Source organism: Mytilus trossulus, chromosome 4 (assembly GCF_036588685.1).
Source record: "Mytilus trossulus isolate FHL-02 chromosome 4, PNRI_Mtr1.1.1.hap1, whole genome shotgun sequence".
In the NCBI taxonomy this organism is placed as follows: Eukaryota; Metazoa; Mollusca; class Bivalvia; order Mytilida; family Mytilidae; genus Mytilus; species Mytilus trossulus.
Window position 1 is genome coordinate 59,450,158 of NC_086376.1, and position 12,593 is coordinate 59,462,750.

A 12,593-nucleotide genomic window follows, 5' to 3' on the forward strand; every position below is an offset into this window, starting at 1 on the left:
TAAAACCTATGATTGTTTTGAAAAAAAAACATTTTTATACGTGTGAATTTTAAAAACAATTGTGGTAGAGCTGTTTAAATACAGCACAAACAACATTTTCAAAAAGACCAAAAAAAGTGAAAGAGTATTTTTAACAAACGCATTTGCCTAGCAGGTCGAATAACTAATGTATTCAACCCTGCAGAAAAAAGCTGAAATAAATGAAATAATACATACAACTTGAATGACATACATTTCAGACCAATATCTAATGAAGATGATATAATAACCATTTTTATAATTCAGAGATGTAGTAATGATTTAGCAACAGGTATTAAATTTCACAATGATTCTTTCAATAGCAAGGCATCGAAACCCCATAAAACACAGCTGTTATCAATTCGTTTGATGTGTTTATGCTATTGATTGTGCCATTTAATTCGGGACGTTCCGTTTTGAATATTCATCGGAGTTCAGTGATTTTGTGATTTTACTTTTTTTCTTAAAAATATATTGTATCGTCACTGTTCCGTAACAGTGTTTGTCTGTAAGCTTTAACATTAAGAAAGATCGTTTGTGGTTACATTTATATTCATAGAACTATGGCAGTAAAACATATGTCATGTATCATAGTGATGCATACTTCACCTCCACCCCTTTGTTAATAATCGCTAAAGCTTTGATAAACCGATAAATTGTTGTAACATGAGTTAATACCGTATGTTAGGAATACCTTCAAATTGAAACGATACTCCTGGGCTTATATTTTCGATCATAGTTCCCTTGATAGAGGGTTGCTGCTCACCATGAAGCTATTAAACTAAGAGTTCCAAATGGTGAAGTTAAAATCATCCCTACGTAAATTTTACGGATGCCATCACCAGTCGGTTGACAGTTATGGAATATCCGTTTCACATATTATAGAGGATTTGTTCCTTATGTCGTAGCTACAAACCCGTACCCGTTTCATAAATGTGACTTACCGAATTAAAGTTTTACCTGGGCTGTATTATGAGCGACACAGCGCGTGCCATATGCAGGATCCGATTATCCTTCTGGAGCACCTTAGAGCGATTCCAGGTTTTGATGACTGTTGCTTAGTCTTTATGTTTCTGTGTTGTGTTTTTGTTCTATTGAATGTCTGTTTGTATTTTTCATTTTTAGCCATGACGTTGTCGGTTTAGTTTACATTTATGAGTTTGACTTTCCTCTTGTATCTTTCGTTCCTCTTTTATTGTTTATCTTATGTGTTGATATTTTTGGTCTTCTGTAACAACTTGCCCTTTTGCAACATAATGACATAATAAACACTACTGCACTACGACTAAATTTCTAAAATGAATAAATCAATATACTCATAATATGCTATTGTTTTTAAATATGGTACAAATGTATTCAAATTCTGCTATTGACTACAATGCACCATCTCAATATTAGTCTGTACCTATTGAACTAAATCATTAAAATGAATACATTTGATAATAAGTATTTATCTGACAATTTGTGAGATATAAAGTGTAATTTAATACTTGTCTAGGATCTTTTTTTTTCAAAACTAATGATTTGAAAAATTCAAATCAAAAGTTAATTTCATAAAATATTTGTCTATTTCATGAACTTATAGGTAGAAAACCACAGTCTTTTGTCGCAGAAAAAAACAACTCATATATACCTTGATATAACAGATATATAGGACATTTTTTCTGAGACAAATGCCTTTGCAGAAAACGTGTTGTTTATTTCCTAAATTTGTTAATCTGACAAGGCATCTTCAATCTGATTTCGTGTAACGTATCAAATACAAAGTAGTCCATCAGTATTGTAATATAAATAAATTGATTGGTTGGTGTTTGCTTTACGCCTCATCAACACAAAACGTCTATATCGCGCCTCATCAACACAAAACGTCTATATCGCGCCTCATCAACACAAAACGTCTATATCGCGCCTCATCAACACAAAACGTCTATATCGCGCCTCATCAACACAAAACGTCTATATCGCGCCTCATCAACACAAAACGTCTATATCGCGGCAAGTTTTGTAATTTGTGAACAGATAAACACCAATAATCACTAAACTTAAACGTGATTTCGATCTATAATGAATCAGGAAAGAATGAATGATTGACGTGTCTTCCAATTGCCATTTCCAGATCAAATGAATTGTCATAGTCAAAGGTTAAGATATGCCGGGAACATTGTGGAATTGGCTTTAAATGCAATTGTTAAATCTTAAGCTTGAATTTAAGAATTGAAACCTTCAACAAACAGTTAGGCCTATAACATTATAGGTATGCTTTCATGATAGGACAATTAACACGTTGATTCAGTTGCTATGAAATTAAAAAAAAATTATACTGAACTTAAAGATCTATATTCCTTCCTTAGTATCTTGTTAAATGACGACACTATAATAAGGCAAAATGAAAAACTCAAACAAATAAACCGAATGGGAAACAATTGTCATTATCCTGACTTGGTACAGACATTTCCTTGTGAACAAAATGTAGTATTAAACATGAGACACAGACATACAAACTTATCAACGACTTTGGAATTGTCACGTTAAAATAAGTTTTGTCGCTTTTGCTATGAACATAAAGAGATGTAGTGTAATAGCCAGTGAGACATCTATCATCCAGAGTCCAAGCAACATAATTGTAAGCAACTATAGCTTGTTGTTCGAAATGCAAAATTAATAAGGACGACATACCCTACAACAGACGGTTAAAGGTTCAAAAATTAAAAGAACTATTCTCATATCTAGGTTGTTTTGCAATAGAAGTACACGCCTACTACAATATGAATATGAAGTCGAGACTGCGTAAAAAAACGAAGTAGCATATTCATTGAGATATGTAATTGCAATGAAGTTTCACTTTGACAAAACGATAACTTTAATAGAAACTTGGACAGAATTTTTTATGACGAGATAAAAACATAAACACTCTTCTTTATCCGAAAAAAACATAAATGATGTAAAAAGATAATATAAGTATCTCAGTATTACAAGATAAAAGTCTTTCTGCTAAAACTTTTCACTTAAACTTGTTTGTTTTATGCTGAAATTCAAAGTATCGTTGTATACTGATACTGTACACTAACAACCAATTGAATACCTACATCTCATTTTACATGAACGTTTGATTCAGTGGATTTTGACCAGTCAATGGTTTATAATAGAAATTAAACCAAATGCTTATAAATATATATATTTTACATAACGTTGAATAAAAATGAAACCGAATAACCTTTCTATAAATTGGTAAGCTTACCAAACCGTGCTACGGTAACATCACCTTGATTTAATATCAGATAAAGTCCAAAATGACAATCTATTGGAAAAATATTATTCCGAAAAGTGTCTGAGATGAGACCATATAATTTGTAGTTAGAGATATCCAGGAGGAATGTCGAAAAATTCAAGTCGGATTGTATACAAGAGGGCTACGAATTGTCTTAGAAAAGAACCATTTCCTTGATTTTTAATATTTTAGGCTTATTTTGCTTTATTTATTTTGTTATCTTTTTCTTTATTTATATTAGTTCTTTATATCTATATGTCTTTGTTAATTCGTTTGACTTTGTCCTTATGTAATGTTTGCCAAGATAGAGGAATCAAGCAACAAAATAGGATTTAAATAAACTCAAGAGTCATCTCAATACAAATGTAAGGACATCCGAATATTGTTTTATTTTATTTTTTGGCAATTCAAAAATGAAGTTGTCAGTTATTTAAAGAATCGAACAGTTAACAATCAGTTAAAAAGTCATTTTGTTTTATCTAAAAAAAAAATCCTGTTTTCATAGGAATGTCGAAAATTGTGTGTTTATATTATTATATTTTCATTAATCTTACCTGTAACGGGGATCTTTCTAATGGTTTCAGATCGCATACGGGGTCCAGTATTCGGATAGAAAGTAGAGTAGAAATGGCACTGTCCTGAGATGGATTCAAAGTTAGCAGAGAAGCAACTATCATCAATAGTACATAAGCTAGCACATTCGCGTACAGTTCTTGCAGTGAATGCTCGAATCGGTGTTCCATTTATAATACATGTATTTTTCGCATTTTCATATTTCTGTACTTTAACTTTCAGAGTGTTTGTACAGTGTGTCAAAAGTACTGCAGCTGCTACAGCTGAGTGAATCATTTGTGTTATCATTGTTTCATAATTGTATCCCAAATACTCCTGTTCCTGTTGTTTGCTCAATTATAGCATATATACGTAATGTGAGTATTAGTTATTTGATAACAGTCCTAACTGTGTTATAACCAGTATACTTCTCGTTAGGTGCGTAAATTTTACATCAATAAATATTCATTTGCAACCAATGAGCTAATCTCAGTTTGGTTTTTTTTGTGTTTTTTCGAAAAGCTTTAAATGAAATTTCTGCATTATCCTATGTGATGAAAATACTTTGATCATATCATATAATTAAATTATCTCATAAAGATATTATTGGTTTTGCAAAATGTCAATAGCAATTTATTTGATTTACGACAAGTGTGATATAAAGTATGATTTGTATATTGAAATAAACAGCAAAAGCATGCTGTTCTTTGGCAGAACAGATAATCAGAGAGTATGTTCATACAATCTTTCAAAGATTTTTTTTAAAAATTAATTATTAAAGAGAGAGGAAAGATACAAGAGGGACAGTCAAACTCATAAATCGAAAATAAAAAGACAACGCCATGGCTAAAAAAAGACAAACAGACAAATAATAGTAAAGAAGTCACAACATAGAATACTAAAGATTAAGCAATACGTACCCCATTAAAAACTAGGGGTGATCTCAGGTGCTCCGGAAGGGTAAGCAGATCCCGCTCCACATGTGTCATTCGTCGAGTTACTCATGTTATAACAAATCCGGTAAATAGTCTAATTCGGTAAGTCACATTCACCAAGGGAATGGGATTGTAGTTACGACGTAATAAGGAACATATCCGATATCATCTGTGAAACGGTTATTCTATAACGTTCAACTAACTCGTGATTGCGTCTGTACAATTTACGAAGGGATGATATCAACTCCACCGTATGGAATTCTTGGTTTAATAGCTTCCTTGTGAGCAGAAACCTTCTTTCAAGAAAATCATGGTAAAAAATACAAGCACGGGAATATCGTTTCAATTGGGAGATATATACCCCGTATGCAGGTCTCGCTGGAATGTTGCTATTTAGAAATGAAAATTTCACAATTGGGAAGCTGAAATCATCTCTTTTGTCGTAAAGTTTTGTTTTCAACCGACCCTCATTGTCAATTTCTAGATGTAAGTCAAGATATGAGGCCGACTTAACTGTATCTGTTGTATCCTTTATCTATAGTTTGATTGGGTAGATGCGTTCAACATAGTCACCAAATATTGAATTAGTTAGTGAGAGAACATCATCTTTATAGCAGAAAGTAAAGTTAAAGGATGCTATCTTCTTATCTTTCTTCCTAAGTAGCTCCTGCTTGAAGACGGCCTATTAAGCTGCATTGAATATTGGCTTTGAGCAACAACACATTAAGCAATTTTTTTAATTGTTTTATCACAAGACGCATTTGTTCTTTTTAATCGGGGCCTCGCTGGCCTAGTGGTCTAATTAGTTACTACTGTAATCACTAGCCAGTCTATACTGGGTTGTGAGGTCGAACCCCACTGGTGCGGATGCACTCGACTCAAATCTTTATTGACTAGGATTGTCAGTTTTCCTATCGACGTCTATGGGGGTTTTTTTTCGGGCACTCCGGCTTCCTCCACCAATAAAAACTGGCCGCCATGAAATGGTCTTAATGCGGTGCTTAAAAGTGGCGTTACACAAAAGTCAAATCAAATCAAAATCTTCTTAATCCTGAACATTCCTACGTCTATTACCTTCCACTTTGTTTTACTTCTATAATCCTTCGACTTTCCTTACACCTATTGTCATCCTCCATTTTTTGTAGATCCTGCTATTATTACTCTTCTAATTACCGACCTCTAGTTTTGTTAGAATAAAAGAAGTCTCCACTTTTCAGTTCTGTGAAATCCCTCCCTAGTCCACACTTTTATGATCCTTAAAATGTATCCTCTTTTATAAACCTTAACCTTTTCCTGTTGTTGTGCATTCGTTTGATGAATTTTGTGATTTGATTTTGCCATTTGATTAGGGACTTTACGATTGAATTTTCCTCGGAGTTCGGTATTTTTCCTATCTTTAATCGTGGTTAAACTCATCCTCTTTTCATAGTACTACTAGCTTCTTCGTTTCATATACACTATCACTACTTTTATAAGATAGATTATTAATAATAAGTCCGGTTAAAATAAATAAAATCTTAAAAAATAAAACAGTTTTAAAAAAATGTATACAACACTGGATTCCGGAGTCTCAGTATTAACCAAAGTTATTGGTACCGTTACTGGTATTGTAATACAAAAGAAGAGGCCAGAAATCTGAAATGAAAGGATTAAAACGAATTAAAATAAAATATTTGATTTTGGCAAATTATTACAACTTCATGTGAGAAATCAATAATAGACGTTAAAGTTAATTCAATCAATGTTCAGCACCAAAACACTAACGGCCAAACAGTTAACAAAACAAATTGATTGATACTAAACAAAATTTAAAACCTATTTAAGTTGCAGGGCTCATTTAAAGCCATGTTTAACCTTATATAAAAATAAGAATGAAAACAAAAATAATAATACTGACATGAATGGTCAGAAATCAGAAAATATCACTGACATAATTGGTCAGATATGTCCAACAAGAAATATGATAATACCGACATGAATGGTCAGATCCCTCTCACAAAATTGACCAGAAAACATAATGTCCCATTTAGGATATATACAAATCACCCACTATTGTAACAACAATTAAACATAACTGGTACAGAATAAGATTGCTTCTTCTGTTTAACAGTAACAAGATGAGACTACACATCCTCTTGTTTAACAATGAGCCAATACTTGAACAAAACAAATTGTCAACTTTAATTTACCAAAAAAAATCAATTGTAACTCGCAGATGAGTGAATAAAGTTCACAAACTGGTATGCCAGACTTAAAGGTTTATAAGTAGCTACAAACTGAACAACTCGTTTAAAGCATAAACTTCTTAATCTAGGATTAATAGTGGTGACAAAATAACATGTATTCTGAAAATCAAGTAAACGAGGAATAATTGCTGACACAACTATTACAGTATGTGGCATAACTAATTTCTCAATTGTAGAGATAAGCACATTATAGGCTATATCACCAACCTAATAGGTACCAACGTTATTGGTTCCTACATGCACCTGAATTATATCATAATTTACCTGATTTTTTCCACAATTGAGCAATATTAGTTTTCATTATGTTTGATCATGTTTGTTTTTTCAGTTTATTTGCCATAACCAAAATTGTTTTTTGTCTGTTTTTGCAAATAAAGAATTATTATATTATCCCAAATATTTGCTCACGGAAAGGTTTGCAAATAGTTTGAACATACTTGGCTATGGAATTGCACACCAGAGTAGACCTGAAATTAATAAAGAGCAAATTTCATTTTAAAACAAGGTTTCAAATTTGTTCCGCTACATTGATTTTATCAGACAAAAAACTGACACTATATTTAGTATAGCAATTGCTCTTCCAATCGCCCATCAATTGGATAGAATTAGGAGAGACCCCTGCTTTCGAAGCCAACGTTGCTCCACGTCATCGGAAACTATGGGAAGAAAATAATTTTGGATTTAACCCAATTTTACAACGTAGTTCTCTAAGTTTATTCTAAAACTGGTTATAAGTAATTGGTATGCATTTCCCCTTTTTTGTACAAGAAAAGGCGACATCAACCGAAGTGCAGGGATTTAAAGAACACATCTTTTTATACACATTTACAGGGGGAAGTTTAAATAAAGGATATGCAAGCAAAGATATTCTTAAAATACGATTACCCAACTGAATTGTTTTATAAGAGAGAGAAAAACTGTATCATCACATCTGTGTAGCTGTTTGAGTGTGTCACAATTCTTAGTTGATACTAGAACTAAATTAGACTTCCTGCTTAAAAGTAATAAAGCAACAAAAACATAAACACCAATATGTCGCATCAAGCGGCGTCTTCAAATTCAAATGTTCACGAAATTTTCCTAGTAATATGAAATTTCTGTTTAGGTAAATGTTTTAATTGCCTATTTAACCCTCTCAGCGTCAATTTCAATTCGTAAGACGAAATCACATCCACATGTTATCCTAACAACAGGAAAAGAACTTTAATTCCGTTAAAATAATTGCGAAAAGATTGAGCTGATCTGAAACTTCTACTGAAAAACTCCGAAAAAGTGCATAATAACTTACCATTAATATCACACGGTTCTTAATTAAAGTTATCACAAACCAATAACTAAGCTCTCTACTGTGTTTTAAAATTAAACAAAAATTAGCCGAAATACTAGCCAAGAACAAATTTCGTATTAGTACTTGTAAACCTACAAATACATGAATAAGCAATTACCAAATATGTTCAAACTGGTTTTTTAGGAATAAAATCCCAAGATAGAGATATGCCTTTTGTCCTCTCGTAAAAATCTAACTGAAATTTATAACTTGAATCCCATCTAGACAAAAGATCCGGTAAACGGTTATCGGAACCTGAAATATGTATAGCTTTCAAAATTATGTAAAGCTGCCATCCAACAAACTTCCCGCAAACACGACTGCAGGAACACATTTATGGTAGCGTATGTATTCAAAACACTAACTGATACCACATTATCGCAATAAATAACCATCTATAAATTTGTAAATTGTTTACCCCATAATTTCAAGGCTACTACAATCGTCAACATCTCTAATGAATTTAAATGCAAGTTTTGATCTAAAATAAACTCCGGAAATAAACAGTGAAAGTGTCAAGCATGCATAAACAGAAACAATTGATCAGGATTTGAGAATTTATCAGACAAAATCATAGAAACCCTATTTTAACCAGGCAAAAATTCCTGCCACCAAAATAAGTCAAGTTTATGATCAGCAGGAATGACTAATCTCCTATTATCGGGGAATTCTCTTAATCAATTTACTAGTAACAGCCTTGATACAAAAATTCGGCGGGAACTCACACATTGAGATAAAAAAAAAATCCCAGCAATTCTCTCTTTGTACAATTTGTGCTACAGAGCCAATTGGAAACTAACTGCAGAATCTCTAACAATCTTTGTGTATAAATAGAAATTGTCATGTTCTCAGAATCAAATAAAATGCCAATAGATATCATTTTTGTACTTTTCGATTGATTCTTGAAAGTATCAACATTTCGTGTTTGCTCTTTGGTTGGAGACCAATCTATTTAACTATCTTCATGACGTGATATAATATAAACGTGGACTAATAATTAAAATAAAATAATAAAATAATCCTGATTCTAACAGTAAGTACGCTATAGAGGATTATGATTCTATTATACATGACATCTTAATTCTAAGATGAAACTGCAAAGATTTAAGTTTGTTTTGAGTGCACTTTTTGACTTTTATTTACAGTTGTTTTTTTCTTTTGGTCTGTTTCTTCTTGTATTTGCCATGGCGTTGTCAATTTTTTTTTCCAGTTATGAGTTAAAATATCCTTTTGGTATTTTTCTTTCGTCCCTTTTTTAAGAACTGATTGTGGGGTTATTATATAAACAATGAGCATACAATATATGATGATTTAACTTCCTTATTTACTGTCATTATGCCTTCTAATTTCACAATGCATTATTTGTCTGATATATGACAAACATTGTTAATTCGTGCACTGTTTCTAAATTAGAAAATAAAATGGATTATTAAAACATAATTTCTCAACACGGAAGCTTTTCTTAATTCCAAATTGAAAATACCGTAAGCAGGAAACCTGGGAAATAATTGCTTGATTTGACCTTTTGAATACATGATGCCTTTTATATGTGGTTTGGATAAAGATAAGATTTGGAAACACTTCAGCTTTGAATGCATATTCGAACTTTCCAGAATTGTTTTTTAATTAACGATGAACGATATATTAACATTTTAATTCCTAAATTATAGTCGTTGTGTCTTCCTATTACACAATGCATTATGTGTCTGGTATACAAAATGAATTTTAATACGTACACTTTATTTAAATCAGGAAATGAAATGGTTATTATAACAGACAATATATTACCCGGGACGCTTTTTTTTTTATCCCAAATTGAAAATAAAACCTGGAAAAATAACAAAGGCGATTTTTTCTTGATTTTGACCGTAAACAACTTTCAGAAGATTACTTTATTTTTTACAACATGAGGCTTTATATATGAGATAAGATCTGGAAGCACTTGAGCTTTGAATACACATTTTGACTTTTCAGAACTGATTTAATTTAACGATGAACAAGATATTATGACTTTAATTCCTTACTAACTGTCGTTGTGTCTTCCATTGATACAATGCATTATACATGTATGTCTGGTGTAAGAAAAAAAAGAATGCTAATATGGACGGTTCGTCCCCGAGGGTGTCACCAGCCCAGTAGTCAACACTTCGGTGTTGACATGAATATCAATAATGTGGTCATTTTTATAAATTTGCCGTTTACAAAACTTTGATTTTTTCGAAAAACTAAGGATTGTCTTATCCCAGGCAAAGATTACCTTAGCCGTATTTGGCACAACTTTTTGGAATTTTGAATCCTCAATGCTTTTCAACTTTGTACTTGTTTGGCTTTATAAATATTTTGATATGGGCGTCATTGATGGGTCTTATGTAGACGAAACGCGCGTCTGGCGTACTAAATTATAATCCTGTTACCTTTAATAACTATTTATACGTATCCAATATTCAAATCAGCAATTAAAATGAACTACTATCAGCACGGACGCTTTTTATCTTAAATTAAAAATATAGGTAATAGGAAACCTGTGAGTGTGTTTTACCTTATTATGGCTTAAAAAAAAACAATTTAAAAATCACAACATAGAACACTACAGACTTAGCAACGCAAACAAAAACAAAAACAAAACCTGTGGTGATCTAAGGTCGATCCGTAGAAATATGCATCTTGGTTCACATGTGTCTCTCACTCGTGTTGTAATAAGAACAATTGTGAATCGCGGACCTCAAAGTGGTTCATGTCACACACTTTCATGTAGTCGATTAGATCAAGGGAGCGAGATCACTGGAAGCTAACGAGTTGTCGAGAATGGATGCCATTCTTGTCATTAAAAATTCATCAGTAGCAACATACTTAGAATCTAAATGGTTAATTTGTTATGTTAAATTATTCATTTTGTTTTAAATGTAATTGTCATTGGATACAGAGATAATGTCAAAACCAGTAGCTTAAAAAGAGGGACGAAAGATACCAAAGGGACAGTCAAACTCATAAATCTAAAACAAACTGACAACGCCATGGCTAAAAATGAAAAAGACAAACAGGAAAACAATAGTACACATGACACAACATAGAAAACTAAAGAATAAACAACACGAACCCCACCAAAAACTAGGGGTGATCTCAGGTGCTCCGGAAGGGTGAGCAGATCCTGTTCCACATGTGGCACCCGTCGCGTTGCTTATGTGATTACAAATCCGTTAAATAGTCTAATTCGGTAGGTTACATTCATAAAAGGGAAGGGGATTGTAGTTACGACGTAAGGAACATATCCGATATCATTTGTGAAACGGTTATTCCATAACGGTCAACCAACTCGTGATGGCGTCCGTAAAATTTACGAAGGGATGATTTCAACTTCACCATTTATAACTCTTGGTTTAAAAGCTTCCTTGTGAGCAGCAACCCTCTATCAAGAAAATCATGATAGGAAATGCAAGCACGGGAATATCGTATCAATTGGGAGATATATACCCCGTATGCAGGTGCTGCTGGAATGTTGCTACTTAGAAATGGAAAGTTCACAATTGGAAATCTGAAATAATCTCTTTTGTCGTAAAAAAAAATTTCAACCGACCCTCATTGTCAATTTCTAGATGTAAGTCAAGATTTGAAGCCGACTTAACTGTATCTGTAGTATCCTTTATCTCTAATTCGATGGGATAGATGCGTTCCACATAGTCACCAAATTTTGAATTGTTTAACTAACTTCTTATCTTTCTTCCTAAGAAGTTCCTGCATGAAGTCAGCCTGATAACAATAATAAAACAAGTCGGCAAGTAGAGGGGATAATATCAGTTTCGGAGCTTTTTTTGTTTGAATCAGAGTGATTCTTTACAAAGTAGGATTTGTCCTCCCTAAGACAAGATACTTGTACTTTAAAAATATGTTTTAAAAGAGCTGTGGGGGTAATGCAATTAACCAACAAAATCACCTTTCTATTTCCAAATTTCGTAAATGAAGATTAATCTGCAGAGAAGTTCAGGTGCAATATTAAATATCGTAAAGGGTTCTGTGGAACCTGGTTTTTTTTGTCAAGGATTTCCCCAGCAAAGAGTGAATCCATTTATCAGTCCATTACAAGATTTTTTTTAAATTATATTTTCTTGATCTGCAATACTAATTTCGGCCCAAGTTTCATGACAATTTATAAAGATTGATCATTTATAAAAAGCCATACAGTCTATCAGTATAATACTGAAAAATTAATAAACAAATAATGTACCTTCAAAAGTTTGCTTCAGACAAAA